Source organism: Wyeomyia smithii, chromosome 3 (genome assembly GCF_029784165.1).
Source record: "Wyeomyia smithii strain HCP4-BCI-WySm-NY-G18 chromosome 3, ASM2978416v1, whole genome shotgun sequence".
Lineage (NCBI taxonomy): Eukaryota > Metazoa > Arthropoda > Insecta > Diptera > Culicidae > Wyeomyia > Wyeomyia smithii.
Genome location: NC_073696.1, coordinates 21,318,929 through 21,333,880, shown reverse-complemented (window position 1 = coordinate 21,333,880; position 14,952 = coordinate 21,318,929).

Below are 14,952 nucleotides of genomic sequence, written 5' to 3'. Positions count from 1 at the left end.
TCACAACCAACCCAACTGGTCTATATTCAATCCTAGCCGACACCGGGAGATTTTCTGAGGCGAAAAATCTCTGGGATCACGCCTTCCATCGCATGAGGAAGTAAAGCCGTTGGCGCCGGTCCGTTAATAAACGGGTCGTGAGTTAGGGTCCTGGGTGTGGAGTCGCCTCCCTGGGCGTCGGTTATTGGCCACAACAGTGGCGGAACTAGACCGACGGAAAAAAAAGCGAGAATAAAAAAAAAAGCAAATTTTTTGTCCTCGCTGCCGACTACGAGCTGGAACTAAATCCAAGATTTTACGGACTGGCATATTGGGTTGTCTCCCTCGGGCCTTGAGAGTATCGTGCGGGTCTGATTGCTGTTTTCGGATCCGGGGTCTTAACGTGTTCTTGTCGTTTGGTTGGATGTAGGCGGGAGGGGATAGGACTAAACTGGGGCGTGGATGGATTTCAGGAAAACGTATATAAGGGACATGTAGGATAGGTCACGGCTCGCCAAGACATCACGAACAGGAACAGCCGGCTGCCTACCTTCGGCCTGCAGGGGAGCTATTAATCTAGACCTGGCGTCACGGTGTACAGGGCATGACCAAACAACGTGCTCTATGTCGTGATAACCTTCACCACAGGCACAGATACCACTTTCCCCGAGCCCAACACGTGGGAGATGCGCGTCGAATCTATAGTGATTGGACATAAGCCGGGACATCACGCAAATGATATCCCGTCCTACATCCAACCCCTTGAACCACGGGTTCGCCGATACCTTGGGGATTATGGAATGTAACCACCTTCCCAGTTCCCCTTTAGTCCATGAATTTTGCCAACTGATGATCGTATTCTGACGTACAAATGCGAAAAATTCATTAAAAGCACTTGGTCTTTCATAAATATCACCGTTTGTTGCACCCACATTAGCCAAAAAGTCCGCTTTCTCATTACCCGGTATCGAGCAGTAAGAAGGGACCCACGCTAAGGTAATCTGATACGATTTTTCGGATAAAGCACTCAGATGTTCCCGTATTTTCCCCAGGAAATACGGAGAGTGCTTAACATCTTTCATCGATCGGAGAGCCTCAATGGAACTGAGACTGTCCGTAAAGATGAAATAATGGTCCGTGGGCATTTTTTCGATAATCCCTAGGGTGTACTGAATTGCAGCTAATTCTGCGACGTAAACAGAAGCAGGATTATCGAGCTTATGGGAGACGGTTAAATTGTTATTGAAGATACCGAAGCCAGTGGACCCATCAAGAAGTGATCCGTCAGTGTAGAACATATTGTCGGAGTTGATGTTTGATATTTATTGGAAAAATTTTTGGGGATCTGCTGCACGCGTAAATGATCCGGGATTCCACGAGTTTCTTCTATCATAGATGTATCGAAAAACACAGTAGAATCAGAAGTACTTGATAAGTCGACACGATTTGGAATATTCGAAGAAGGGTTAATATTTTGGGACATGTGATTGTAATACAATGTCATAAAACGGGTTTGAGAATTAAGTTCGATTAACCTTTCAAAATTTTCAATCACGGGACGGTTCAAGACCTCACATTTGATAAGAATACGAGCGGTTTTTCAATGGTAGTACTCCAGCTAAGACCTCTAAACTCATCGTATGGGTCGGTTGCATGCAACCCAAGGCGATACGCAAACAACGATATTGTATTCGCTCCAGTTTGATCAAATGTGTGTTTGCTGCGGAGCTAAAGCAGAGCACCCGAACTCAATAACAGACAATATCGTTGTTTGGTAAAGCCTTATAAGGTCTCCTGGATGGGCTCCCCACCATTGTCCGGTTATTGTACGAAGAAAATTCACTCTTTGTTGACATTTTTTCATCAGATACCTCACGTGACAACCCCAGGTGCCTTTAGAGTCGAACCAAACACCAAGATATTTGTGTACCAAAACCTGAGAAATCGTTTTACCCATTAATTGTGTTTGAAGCTGAGCAGGTTCATGCTTCCTAGAAAAAACTACTATCTCAGTCTTCTCCGGAGAAAATTCGATACCTAGCTGTAAAGCCCAAGCAGACAAATTGTCCAAGGTATCTTGCAATGGTCCTTGCAAATCGGCAGCTTTGGCTCCTGTAACAGAGATTACACTGTCGTCTGCAAGTTGTCTTATCGTGCATGAATTTGCCAGACATTCGTCGATGTCATTTACATAAAAGTTGTAAAGAAGGGGGCTTAAACATGAGCCCTGGGGAAGACCCATGTAGCTAATGCGAAAAGTTGCTAAATCGCCGTGCGCAAAATGCATGTGCTTTTCGGACAACAAATTGTGCAAAAAACTGTTCAAAATTGGAGAAAATCCTTGTCGGTGAAGTTTACCCGAAAATATGTCAATAGAAACGGAATCAAAAGCCCCCTTAATGTCCAAGAACGCAGACGCAATTTGTTCTTTGCGAGCATACGCCAGCTGAATATCTGTTGAAAGCAACGCAAGACAATCATTCGTCCCTTTGGCACGGCGGAAGCCAAATTGAGTATCTGATAGTAGACCATTTGATTCGACCCAATGGTCTAAACGACGGAGTATCATTTTTTCCATCAATTTCCGGATACAGGATAGCATTGCAATCGGCCTATAAGAGTTGTGATCAGAAGCTGGTTTGCCTGGTTTTTGGATGGCGATCACCTTCACTTGCCTCCAATCCTGCGGTACAATGTTTTGCTCCAGGAACTTATTGAACAAGTTCAACAAGCGCCTCTTGGCATTGCCGGGTAGATTCTTCAACAAGTTGAATTTGATTCTATCTAACCCAGGCGCGTTATTGTTACAGGACAGGAGGGCAACTGAAAATTCTGCCATCGTGAAAGGTGATTCTATCGCGTCGTGGCCCGGAGACGCATCGCGAACAATGTTTTGCTCAGGAACAGAGTCCTGACATACTTTCCTGGCAAAATCAAATATCCACCGACTTGAAGACTCATCGCTTTCGTTGATCGTTACGCGATTCCGCATTCTTCGGACTGTGTTCCAAAGAGTGCTCATCGATGTCTCCCTCGACGTCTCGTTCACGAACCGACGCCAATATCCGCGTTTCTTTGCTTTAGCCAAGCTTTTCAGCTTGGTATTAAGCTCCGAATACCGTAAATAGTCGCCAGGTATACCTCCCTTCTGGAAGGCCAAAAACGCGACGGATCTTTGCGTGTAGACATCGGAGCACTCTTGGTCCCACCACGGAGTGGGAGGCCGTTCTTTGATCGTTACGCAGGGATATTTCTTCGTTTGGGCTTGCAACGCGGCGTCGAGAATCAAGCTCGCGAGGAGGTTGTATTCTTCAAGTGGTGGATGATGTTGAATCGACTCGACCGCTTTTGAAATCATTTCCTCGTATAACTTCCAATCGACATTCCGTGTGAGGTCATACGTAATGTCAATTGGTCGCATGCGAGTTGATCCGTTGGTAATTGAAATAAGAATAGGCAAATGGTCGCTACCGTGAGGATCGGGGATTACCTTCCAAGTGCAATCCTACCGTAGCGACGTCGAACATAAGGATAGATCCAAAGCGCTTGGGCGCGCTGGAGGTTTCGGGATACGTGTCATTTCACCGTTGTTTAAAATAGTCATGTCGAAGTCATCGCAAAGGTTATAGATTAAAGAGGTGCGGTTATCATTGTAAGGGGAACCCCAAGCCACACCATGAGAGTTGAAGTCTCCCAAAATCAAACGTGGCGAGAAAAGAAGTTCTATTAAATCAAAGAGCAGTCGTTGCCCAACCTGTGCTCTGAGAGGAATATATATTGAGGCAATACAAAGCTCTTTACCTTGTATTTTCATTTGACATGCGACAACTTCGATGCCTGGAATCGAGGGGAGGTTAATACGATAGAAAGAATAGCACTTTTTAATCCCTAAAAGTACCCCTCTATATGGGGTGTCTCGTTCAAGGCGAATAATATTAAAATCATGGAAGTTGAGATCAATATTTGAAGTAAGCCAAGTTTCACAAAGGGAAAATGCATCGCATTTGTTTTTATTTATCAAAACTTTAAACGAATCAATTTTTGGTAAAATACTTCTACAATTCCACTGTAAGACGGAAATAGAATCCTTCATATACGCAGTTGAATTAGGCATCGAAGGATACAATCGCTGCAAGGAGGGGCCATTGGGCAGTCAACTGCTTCAAAAATGATCTAACTGTTGGGAGCAATGCTGTAAGAAAAATTTTAATTGGATCGGGTACATTGAAAGTTTCAAAAATCCAGTCCACAATGTCAGAAAATTTCACTAATCCAGAGTTTGTTTCATCAACTGGGAGTGTAAAAGGAGCAACTGAGGTTTTAGATGTTCCTGGAAGTGCTGGGAACTCCTTCTGGGACTTTAAATTTGCAAGCCCAGGAGGAGTTTGCTTCGGTTTTTCCGCAGCACTGTTTGGTTTGTTTGTAACTTTCATTTCACTTTGAGAAATCTTAGGACCTTTTCTGGGAAGTTTAGGAGAGGAAATATTTTTCCCCTTTCTAGACTCCCCAGGATTGGCGTAAGATGTTCCCGCTGGTGAATCGTCAGAATCGGTTTCATCAGAGGACAACAGATCAGAAGGGTTTGATGTAATGGGAGAAGTGGTAACGGTCTTCTTCAGCATCTCAGCGTAAGAACGCTTCGAACGCTCTTTGAGAGACCTCTTTATTTTATCCCTGCGCTGCATGTATACCGCACATGTCGAGAGCTCATGCTGACTCTCCCCACAGTGAATGCATTTTTCAGCATTTTTATTGCAGGAATCATCCGCATGATTCTCCCCACACTTGCCACAATGTGCCTTATTGCAGCAGTAGGCGGCGGTGTGGCCTAACTGCTTACAATTCAGGCAGTTCATGACGCGAGGCACATATAATCGCACAGGGAGACGAACCCGGTGGATCGAGACGTGGCTTGGTAGTGCTGACCCGGCGAACGTAACTCGAAACGAGTCTGACGGAGTGTATACTGTTTTGCCACCGATGATCGATGCTGACCGCAGTTGCTTGCAGTCGAGCACCTTTACATCGGGACATGTGTTGTTCTTAAAGCACCCTTTGGCATTTTGCAATATACCCTCGACGGACAGACTCGAATCGGTTATGACACCGTCGATCTCCACGTCTCGTGCGGGTATGTAAACGCGATACTCGCGTGTGAAGAGCTCAGAGCAAGCTATATCGTTGGCCTCTTTCAGGTTACTGACCACGACACGGAGCTTGTTAGGCCGGACCTTGGAAATTTCGGTCACGCCCTTGTACTCGTTCGTCAGGTCTTTAGAAATCTGCAAGATGTTCAACTGTTTCGATTTCGGTCCCGCCTTTGGCCGAAAATAGACAGTATAGCTGCCCTGGGCCCCGTCTGGGTAAAGCCTGGGGCGAGGGGGGACTGAAGAATGAACAGGGGAGGGGGTAACAGAAGGGTCAGGGTCAGAGGGGTTCGGGGATGGTGGCGCGGGAGGCGAGGGATCTACATCCATCGCGCTAAGTCTAGCGCACTAGCGCCGACAAGAACACGTACCTTTTTGCTTCTCCTTTCCAGCAAGGTTGGTTGTCCGATCGTTCGAAGCCGTTACAGTCAGCAGCACCAATACAGCAGCACCAAACAGCCACCAGCAGCGAGCCGGGTGTGAGATCACTCTTCACAGCGACACAGCTGCACTGTCAACTGATGGCTTCTTCTTTTTCCTCTTTTGTGTCCACTGCTGTAGCACAATCGGCTTACGCACCAGCTGGCAATCAAGATGTACAACAGTTGCTCAAAGGCGGGCGACCTTGAACTCGATTAAATTCCACTCGACCAGGCAAACAATGCCAACACTTGCTCACACTTCTTTTGTTTTATATTCTATCGGAGCGATCACCAAACACGTCCGATACTGATGCGTGTTCGGCACAGAATGAGATTGCAACGTTCACAAAATAGAATTGTGCGATTAATGTTAAAATATAATAGATACACTTCCTCGAGTTTTACGCTGGACGCATTGCAATGGCTTTCTGTGAAGCAAAGAGTATATTTTTTGACAATGGTGTTTCTATGTAAAAATTTTAATAATATGCTACCTCGATATTTGTGTGACCGGATTGATAGAGGAAGAGATTTGCACAGCACAGTGGGGAATCGCTGGCCATCGACCCAAAATTGAAGCCTCAAGGGTAACTTGAATCTTGATGACGTCTAAGGAAAAGTTGTCTGTAAAATAGTGGAAAATAAATCCTCATCATTCGATAATGTATAATCTCATTGTAATACTCAAAAAAATAAGGCGGAATCAAAAAATTACGTATTTTTTGCATAAAACAGCGTTTAAAGTTTGGACGGCAGGGTTTGGCTCTATTAGCACTAGTTTTAAAAGATAGCTTGGAAAAAATGCTTTCGAATGCATCTAGTCCGATCCTGCGCAGAGTTGCGCAGAGTACCCTTCTTTCGAAAAGAAACAACGAGTGTTCGGCACATATCGGATTTTATAAATGTAAATTTAAATTGTACACTGCAAACCGTCAACAGAATAACAAATGGCTCACATTAGTTTGATAATAACAACGTTTTCAAACATGTTTCAGTATAATTGATCACATTATTTTCATATTTACAAGTTAACCTCATCTATATTCCGTTTTTTAACGCAGTATCAAAAACTAACCATTGTTTATGTTTTGGATCACCAGCACTGAGTACCAAAACCATGTTTTAAGTTTGTATCATACCAGTCACATGTAGAAATAATCGTGTAAACCCAAACCAAGACATAACAAATCGCCTGCTAATTTCTACAATGCAAATAGTGAATTATTATTTTGACTTTAGAAACTGCATTTTGAAAACTTTTCTTGAATGTATTAAAACTGTATTGTAAATGAACACAAATATGAAGATGAAGGTGGAAGTGAATAAAAAGAAGAATGAGATAATAAAAGCAATGTAATATAGTCCTTTTTTTTTAAAAAAAAGACATAAGTGATTTTCAACAAAAAGCATAATTTTCAATTGATATTTTTTTTAATTTTCTTTATAACTGAATGATATTTTAATGTTTTTTATTGCATATGAAAGTCTTTCAAGCATCATGAGTTTTATTTTGCAAAACATTGGAACCGACGTAAATTTTTCCTCATATAATATATATAAAAAACATTGAAATTCCACTGGCATCAAAAATATGCATTTTCATGCAAAAATAATATCATATTCGGACTCAGCGTCCCAAAATTACATAAAAACCATGTATTTTCCATGATTTGAAGACATTTTTTTGCTTGGCCAGCATTTGTATGGAGTCGCCCCGCTGTGCACAGGTATAACACTAGAAACGCGGAAGATGCCGGAACACCGAATTACAAAGGAACAAACTTTTTCAATTCGATGCCCAGGCATATAAAACGTGCAGCAACAATGGCTGAGTTCAAACGGCTTTGTATTTCACACATAAAGTCTGTTTTGTAGACAGCATAGATTTTTTTGTAAATTTATAGTGAAGATTGTAAAACTGAAATATTTTTTTAATTTATTTGGTACATTAAGTTATTATGTTCATTGATGATGATGGATTTTTTGTTTGAATATAGTTAATAAATAGTAGAGTAAAAAAAGAGTCGGCTTCACATGTTTAGTCACGTGCGCGAAAACTGACATAGACAATCTTGATATTGAGTACATCAGGTTTAAACCCCTGAAATGGAAACAAAATTGCTTTTTGGTTTGTAATATTTTCGAAATTATTTTACTTTCTTTTTAACAATTCATCTGTTTCCACGATTTAAAATAGGGTTTGGAGCGAAAACTGAAAAGGCTTGAGTTCGCCTGTGATCTGTAAAGCTCGTTATCGAGAACTATAGCATCATTGGATATCTCTCGCAGTTCTAAATCGTTATCTAGAATCTAGAATCAATTCTGATTAGTAAACGCTTTTAAACATTGGGATCAATTCCTAATCAAATCCATATAATTTTCGGGTTGGAAACATTCTGGATGAGCCTTGGATGGAAATTCGTCATTTTTTAAAATTATTGGTATTCATTTGAAGGGTTACTATGTCTGAAATTAATAACCAGTCCGTTATTTGTTTGCCATCTGGTTATATTGCATGTTTTTAAAAATATCTCATATAGATAAATCGTCCAGCTCAAACCGATGTAGGGGTATGAGGTGGGACCATCATCATCATCAATTAACCTACAGTGGACCCCTTTCCTTTAGTGGACCACCCGCCACATTACTTCAATTTATTTTAAAACTTGGGGGATCTTCAGAAAACTTCCATCGGGAAACATCTTATCCAGCCAATCCAGCTGCATCCGATTCACGAGAAACATTTAAAAATTCCAATTTATGTTAAGGGAAATAGAGTTAATCTGGTGGTCTACTATAGGGAGGGTTTACCTATATTGGAATTTACAAATATTTCTCGTGATTCTGACACGAATTAGATGGATAAGGTGTTTCCCGATGGAAATTTTTTTTAAATGCCTTGAGTTTCAGCCTAAACTGAGTTAATCTGTCCAGTAGTCCACTAAAGGACGTCGTTCATCCAAGGTAATTTTACCTAACCTTGGACGGACCAAAATAAAAATTAAAATCGGTGGTTGCCAACTTGTCCAAAAACGCTTTTTACTGATTAAATTCAAGTTGGCAGCCAAAACTCAGAACACTTTTAATGGAAGTCCTAGATGTTTCCTGCAAAACGACGTGCTGTTTGTAGAGGATTTGAAAGCGAAATGTCGAAAACATCATTCGATAAAAATAATAAATTTTCGGTTTTTTTTAATGTGTTGACTCCGATGCCTTTAATCAAATCAACACAAAAATAATAATTTTTAAAGACCTCATAACATTAGTAGCCTGATTTTAGAGAGATTTGCCAATTCAGGGTAAATTAACCTGTAGTGGACCACTCGTCAGATTAACTCAATTTTTGCGGAAACTTGAGGGATATTCAGAAAACTTCCATCAGGAATATCCAAAATCTGCATCAGAATAACGAGAAACATTCATAAGGTACATTAACCTAAAGATAACCCCTTTCCTTCAATGGATCACTCGTCAGAATAATTCAATTTAAGCGAAAACTCGAGGAATTTTCAGAAAACTTTTATCGGGAAACATCCTATACAGCCATTCTACATCACAAACATTTATAAATTCGGATTTATGTTAGGAGAGGTTCTGTTAATCTAACGAGCTGTATACTATAGGTTAATTTACCCCAAATTCTGATTTGTTGATAAGAGAAATAGGATTAATCTAACGAGTTGTCCAATATAGGAAAGGGGTCACTATAGGTCGACTTACCCTATCAGTAACGTCGATGAAAAAAAATTACCCAGATTCATAAATAGGAATAATAAATGTTAATTAGAATGAACTACCTTTTAACTTATGATGCTTTGATATGTTTAGATTTTTTTTTACAGTTTTGATATTTTTAACATTCAATACAATCTTATATTGTTTGTGGTTTATTGATTTTACCACTGGTCATTTATCTCACTATTCACCAAATTCATGCTCGATTTTATCACACTTTTCAAAACATTGCAAATACAGCATAAAATTATGCTTAGTACTAGAAATTCGCAATAATCCATTGCCTTCTGACCTTCTGATTCATCCAAACTATTTAATTAGAATCGTAATACTACTGTCACAGAAACACGAAACAACATAGAAAAATTACATCTGAATTTGCTCTCGAACTTTCACGTTTTGATATAAATTTAAAAAAAAAGTAATAGGTTATATCTGACACATGACCGCATTATTGACGTAGAGCAACGAGGAGCTATTATTCATTAACACACAACACAGTGAGCAAGAGGGTAGAAAACTCAAATTATCACGTTCTCACGTTAAGAAAATGGACTTTTTTTGGATGGTGGAAAAAAAATACCTAAAACAGATAATTGTGTTTGATAAATTTTACATTGAAGGTTAGCTTACTTACAAAAAAATTTTACGCCCTTGCGTGTGGCCTTCCGGCAGTTAACATTCGCCATGGCGAACGAAAACATGCGTGTAAGCATGTTTTTGAGTTCTTTCTTCGTTTTATTTATCAATTCCACCTTAGTTTTCGCAACAAAATTGTTGGAATAGATCTCACGCTTCAGGTTTGCCTCGATAAGGCGCACCCTGGGTACGTTGGGCGGATTCGTCAACATGGGTACCACATCGATATTCATCCGCTCCATCTCCTCGCTCGATCGCTTCGATTAGTGGACCGACACCAGATCTGGCTAGAACACCGCTTCTTCGCCCTTATAGTATTTCTCGATGAACGACGCAACTTTCGGCAGCCACTTCGTACTACAAATTTCCTCGTTCACGACCAGTCCGGAGCGAAAAAAGAGCAGCTTTGATATCCCCTTCTCGCTGATTGTCAGCCACCGCAGCTCCTTCTTGGGGAACTTGGTTTGTGAAAAACACGTCACCTCGGTGTTCACTTCCTTCGTGGGGGAAGCAAAATACGAAGTACCCTGCCAGTCATTGCCGTCCAGGGTGCGATAGGTTTTATCACCATCACCACCGCCACGTGATTCGTCGGGAAAATCGACTTTAGCATCTAAATTAGGCGCTGTTGCTGCGTCATTGTCTGCAGTTCTAGACTAGTGGACGGGACTGCTGCTTCTCGAAATGTATGTCCATGTTCGCCAGGTACTTTTTCACAGTTTGGCCGGTTGCACCGACCTCCCGGCCAAGCGCACGCAGCAATGTAGCCTTTTTTCCGTCGGTCTTTCTCTTTAGCATCCTTTGGAGCTTCTCTCATTCAGGGTCGTTAGCCGTCTAGAATCGGGCTTTCTCTTAATGCACTGATTGTTGCTCACTAGTGTCAAGACGTTGTAGATGCCGGAATGGGCGTATCCGGTGCCCACAAATTGCTGCACGATGTCCATTTTCGACGTGACGTGGTACCGTTCTTTGAACGCGCACATTTCTGAACGGAGTAGCTTCACTGTTTTCGCCATTACGGTCAATTTTTTTCTGCTGATTCATGGGTCAATATGATTGATCCGGCTTGCGTAGTTTCGTTAGTGCCTGTAAGGGTAACGCAACCGTTAGTCAACTCAAGTCTTTTTTCGACAGGTGCAGGAATAATTCCTTGCTTCTGACAACTTTCGGCAGTCACGAACGTACGTTGCACGCGTGTACTTCGAGATTTCAGAGTAAGATTTTATATTCATAAGTCTTCGGAATAAAAATAAACCATCCGTTTCCTTCGCTTTTAAGTTAATGAATGAGCTGCAAACTCGATGCGTGCTCACTTTATGTATCAAAAAACATTATCCGATTTCAATCCAAAAATTGGCGTAAGAAAAATCATTAACAAAAACCTAAATTAATCCACCTAGCGGTCAGACCCAGCCTTTCTCATTCAAACTTTTATTTGTAAAAATTGATTTACATGAACGCTTCAATTCAATAAATGTTTATTCACTCTTTAGGTTCTAAAATATTAATGCTGCAATCTATACATATAATAATGCAGTTCGGTCTATCTGTCTGTCTGATCCATATAGGCTCGAAAACTACCGAAACGATCGACGTCGAAATTGTAGGAGTTTTTGGTGCCGATAAAGGTTCCTATGATAGTTTGAGAACCCTCCCTCTTCTGGAAGGGAGGGGTCCCATACAAATGAAACATAAATTTCTGCATAACTCAAGAACAAACCATGCAAATTAAACCGAATTTGGCATGTGGATGTTTTAAGAGGTAACAAATATGTCCATAATAGTTGAACGCCCCTCTCTTTTCTGGAAAGGAGGAGTTCCATACAAATGAAACACGAATTTCTGCACATCTCGAGAGCTAATCAACTAAATGGAACAAAATTTGGCAGGTAAATGTTTTAAGTGGTAAAAAATATGTTCATAATGTTTTGACACCCCTCCTTCTTTCGGAAGGGAGGGATGCCATACAAATTAAACACAAATTTCTGCACATCTCAAGAACTAACTTAGTAAAGGGATCCAAATTTAGCATGTGAATGTTTTTCGAGGTAACAAATATGTTCCATAGTCGACCTCAGGCAACATCTTGGATTGTAAGATGGCAACTTACGGTTTCTGGAAAACAGCCAAAAATGCCCGATTTCCACCCAATATAACAATATCCGGATCTATAATGATACACAGGAGCTAAAGTCGACCACAGATACCATTTTGAAGTCTAAGATGGCGACTTCCGTTATTGGGTGTTATTCGATCTTTTTCGGCTGTTTCCCAGGAATATGTGCTTCCAAAAGAGGGAGGGGCGTCGAACCATTATGAACATATTTGTTACCTCTAAAGAAATTTAAGCGGAATGACGCTCAGAGGCCAGAAATTTTTCCTAAATACCATTTTGAAATCCAAGATGGCGACTCCCGGTTTGTGAAAAATAGCCTTAAAAAACAAATACCATCCAATATGAGTATCTCTGGAACCAGAATGATTCAATGAGCTAACAATTGACCTCAGGCACCATTGCTCAATGGCAACTTCTAGAAAACAGTCGAAAATGACCGAATAATACTCAATATGGATTTTTTTTTTTTTTTATGCATAGAAACCAAACATTGACCCTGGACACCGAAACAACTAAATACCTCCCAATATGGGTATCTCCGGTGTCAGATTAATGCCAGAAAATCTGCTGAAAATGACCGAATACCACCCAATATGAATATATTCAGAATTAAGGAGATGTACAGAAGCCAAAAGTCGAGGAGGTTGTTATTTCGTTAAAACCAATCATTTCAAACGATTTGTAATTTGACTTTGATCATATCCTATGGCCGATTCGTCGTGCATTTGCAGACTTTGAACACATCGCAAGGAATAAATGAATTTGGAACGTTCAAATAGTACGATACCACATTCAAATTATGTTGAGGCCACATATATCGATCAAAGCAGGTATAGTTTTAAATAGTCTTTGAATTTTTTCTCTTTCCATAAATTTTGAGCCACATATCAAATTGTTATGAAGTTCGTAATTTGTCATGTCAAGTCATGTAATCTTTGAGATACTATTATCTTTCGTTTCGTACTTTCGTTGTTTTATTAACAATTTCATACATAACGGTTGCTTAAGTTCGATTATAATCAAATGAAATGGGAACGTATAGGGCAGCCAAACTTTGAAACCACGTGTTCAATCATAATTCATCAGTTAACTCTCAACTAGCCCGCTTATCTGATAATAATATTGATCAAATCGGTTGTGTAGTTTCTGAGATAATAAAGTTTCGTGATTTTCACATTTCGGTACATCACAAACGAAGTTACAGCTCGATTACGGAAAAATTCAGTAGAGTGTTATGAGGCAGCTAGACTTATTAGTTGGCACTAATTTTGTCGAAATCGGGTCTGCCATCTCTGAGAAAAGTGAGTGAGTCCAAGTAGTCTTCGGAATATGTTCCTTTTCATAGCTGGATTTCACATTTTTAAACATAACAGGCAATGTTATACTCCGATTGCAAAACAAATCAATAGGGCAACTAGACCTTCCATTTGACACTGATTTTATGAAAATCGGTCCAGCCATCTCTGAGAAACATGAGTGAGATTAAACAGTCTTCAGAACACGTTTCTTTTCATAACTTTTGAACCATAGCTTCAATCTTCATAAAATTCAAAAGTTAAGGGTTTTCTAGGTAGCCCGTTCATTTGAAATCAATTTTGTTCAAATCGGTTGTGTAGTTTTTGAGATAATGATGTTTCATGATTATTACATTTTGATACTTAACTTCTAAACTATAAATCCGATTACAATAAAATTTAATAGGGTCTTATGGGACAACAAGACCTTTCATTTGCAATTAATTTCATGAAAATCGGTCCAGCCATCCTTGAGAAAAGTGAGTGAGAATAAAAATCTGCACATACACACACACACACACACACACACACACACACACACACACACACACACACACACACATACAGAAAATGCTCAGCTCGTCGAGCTGAGTCGAGTGATATATGCCATTCGGCCCTTTGGAGCACTTTTATACTTTCGGTTTTGCAAGTGATTGCTATACCATTCTAGGAGAAAGGCAAAAACAAACCATTAACATTAACATTAACACCGGGTGTAGGTAGGCCAAGGCCTACCACGACCCATCTCGCAACGATGAACTTTTAGCGAGACGACGCGAATGAATTCTGAATCGTCAAATATCTGACAGATTCTGAGGCTTATCTGTTTGTCTGGCGCGCAATCAGAAATCTGATAAAATCCAGATTTGGTAAAAACCAGATGTTGTCTGAGGCAATAAAACGACCAGCTTCGCAATTTCATGAGTTAATTACATTTTTTTGTCCTATGACTTACATTCCAGGTTATAAAGTAGGCAATGCATGTGATTTTTTCAAGGTTGCGAAAAATAAACACGGGCTGAGGGTGTGATTTTGACTTAGGAAAAATTTCTCTCGTCTTGACTTTACGGTTTCGCAATGCCCACCAACATTTCAATACAATTCTCTGGACAATGTAAACGACCGGCTTCGTAAACGTAGATGCGAAAATGACGAAGCTTACAAAAGTTTTATAGTTGTATGTGCTTCATCTCTCAGAAAATATTTAAAAACTGCTGCTGATGCTTCTGTTTCAGAAGCCAGACTGGAAATGAACGCGAACCGCATTCCTGTGTTGCTTTTATGCGTGAGAATGACACCATCTCTTCCACGGGAACAGTTGGATGATTGATGAAACTACCAATCACGTAGGAGCGATGGAGATACGAGGTGTAAAGGTAATATTTGGTACATTCTGCGATATCTATGTATGGGAAGCGTACAGGTGGTTGGTTGAATGAAATTAATTTTGGATTAAATTTGGACTTGTTGATGTTTTTTTTTTAAATAATAACTATTATAACATATTATGTCGTACTGTTGATGCTAATAACAAATCCTTGTAAAATACAAGAATTATGTATAAACCATAAATATATGTGTCGATTTTTACATGATTAAAAAGTGACATATAAAACGAT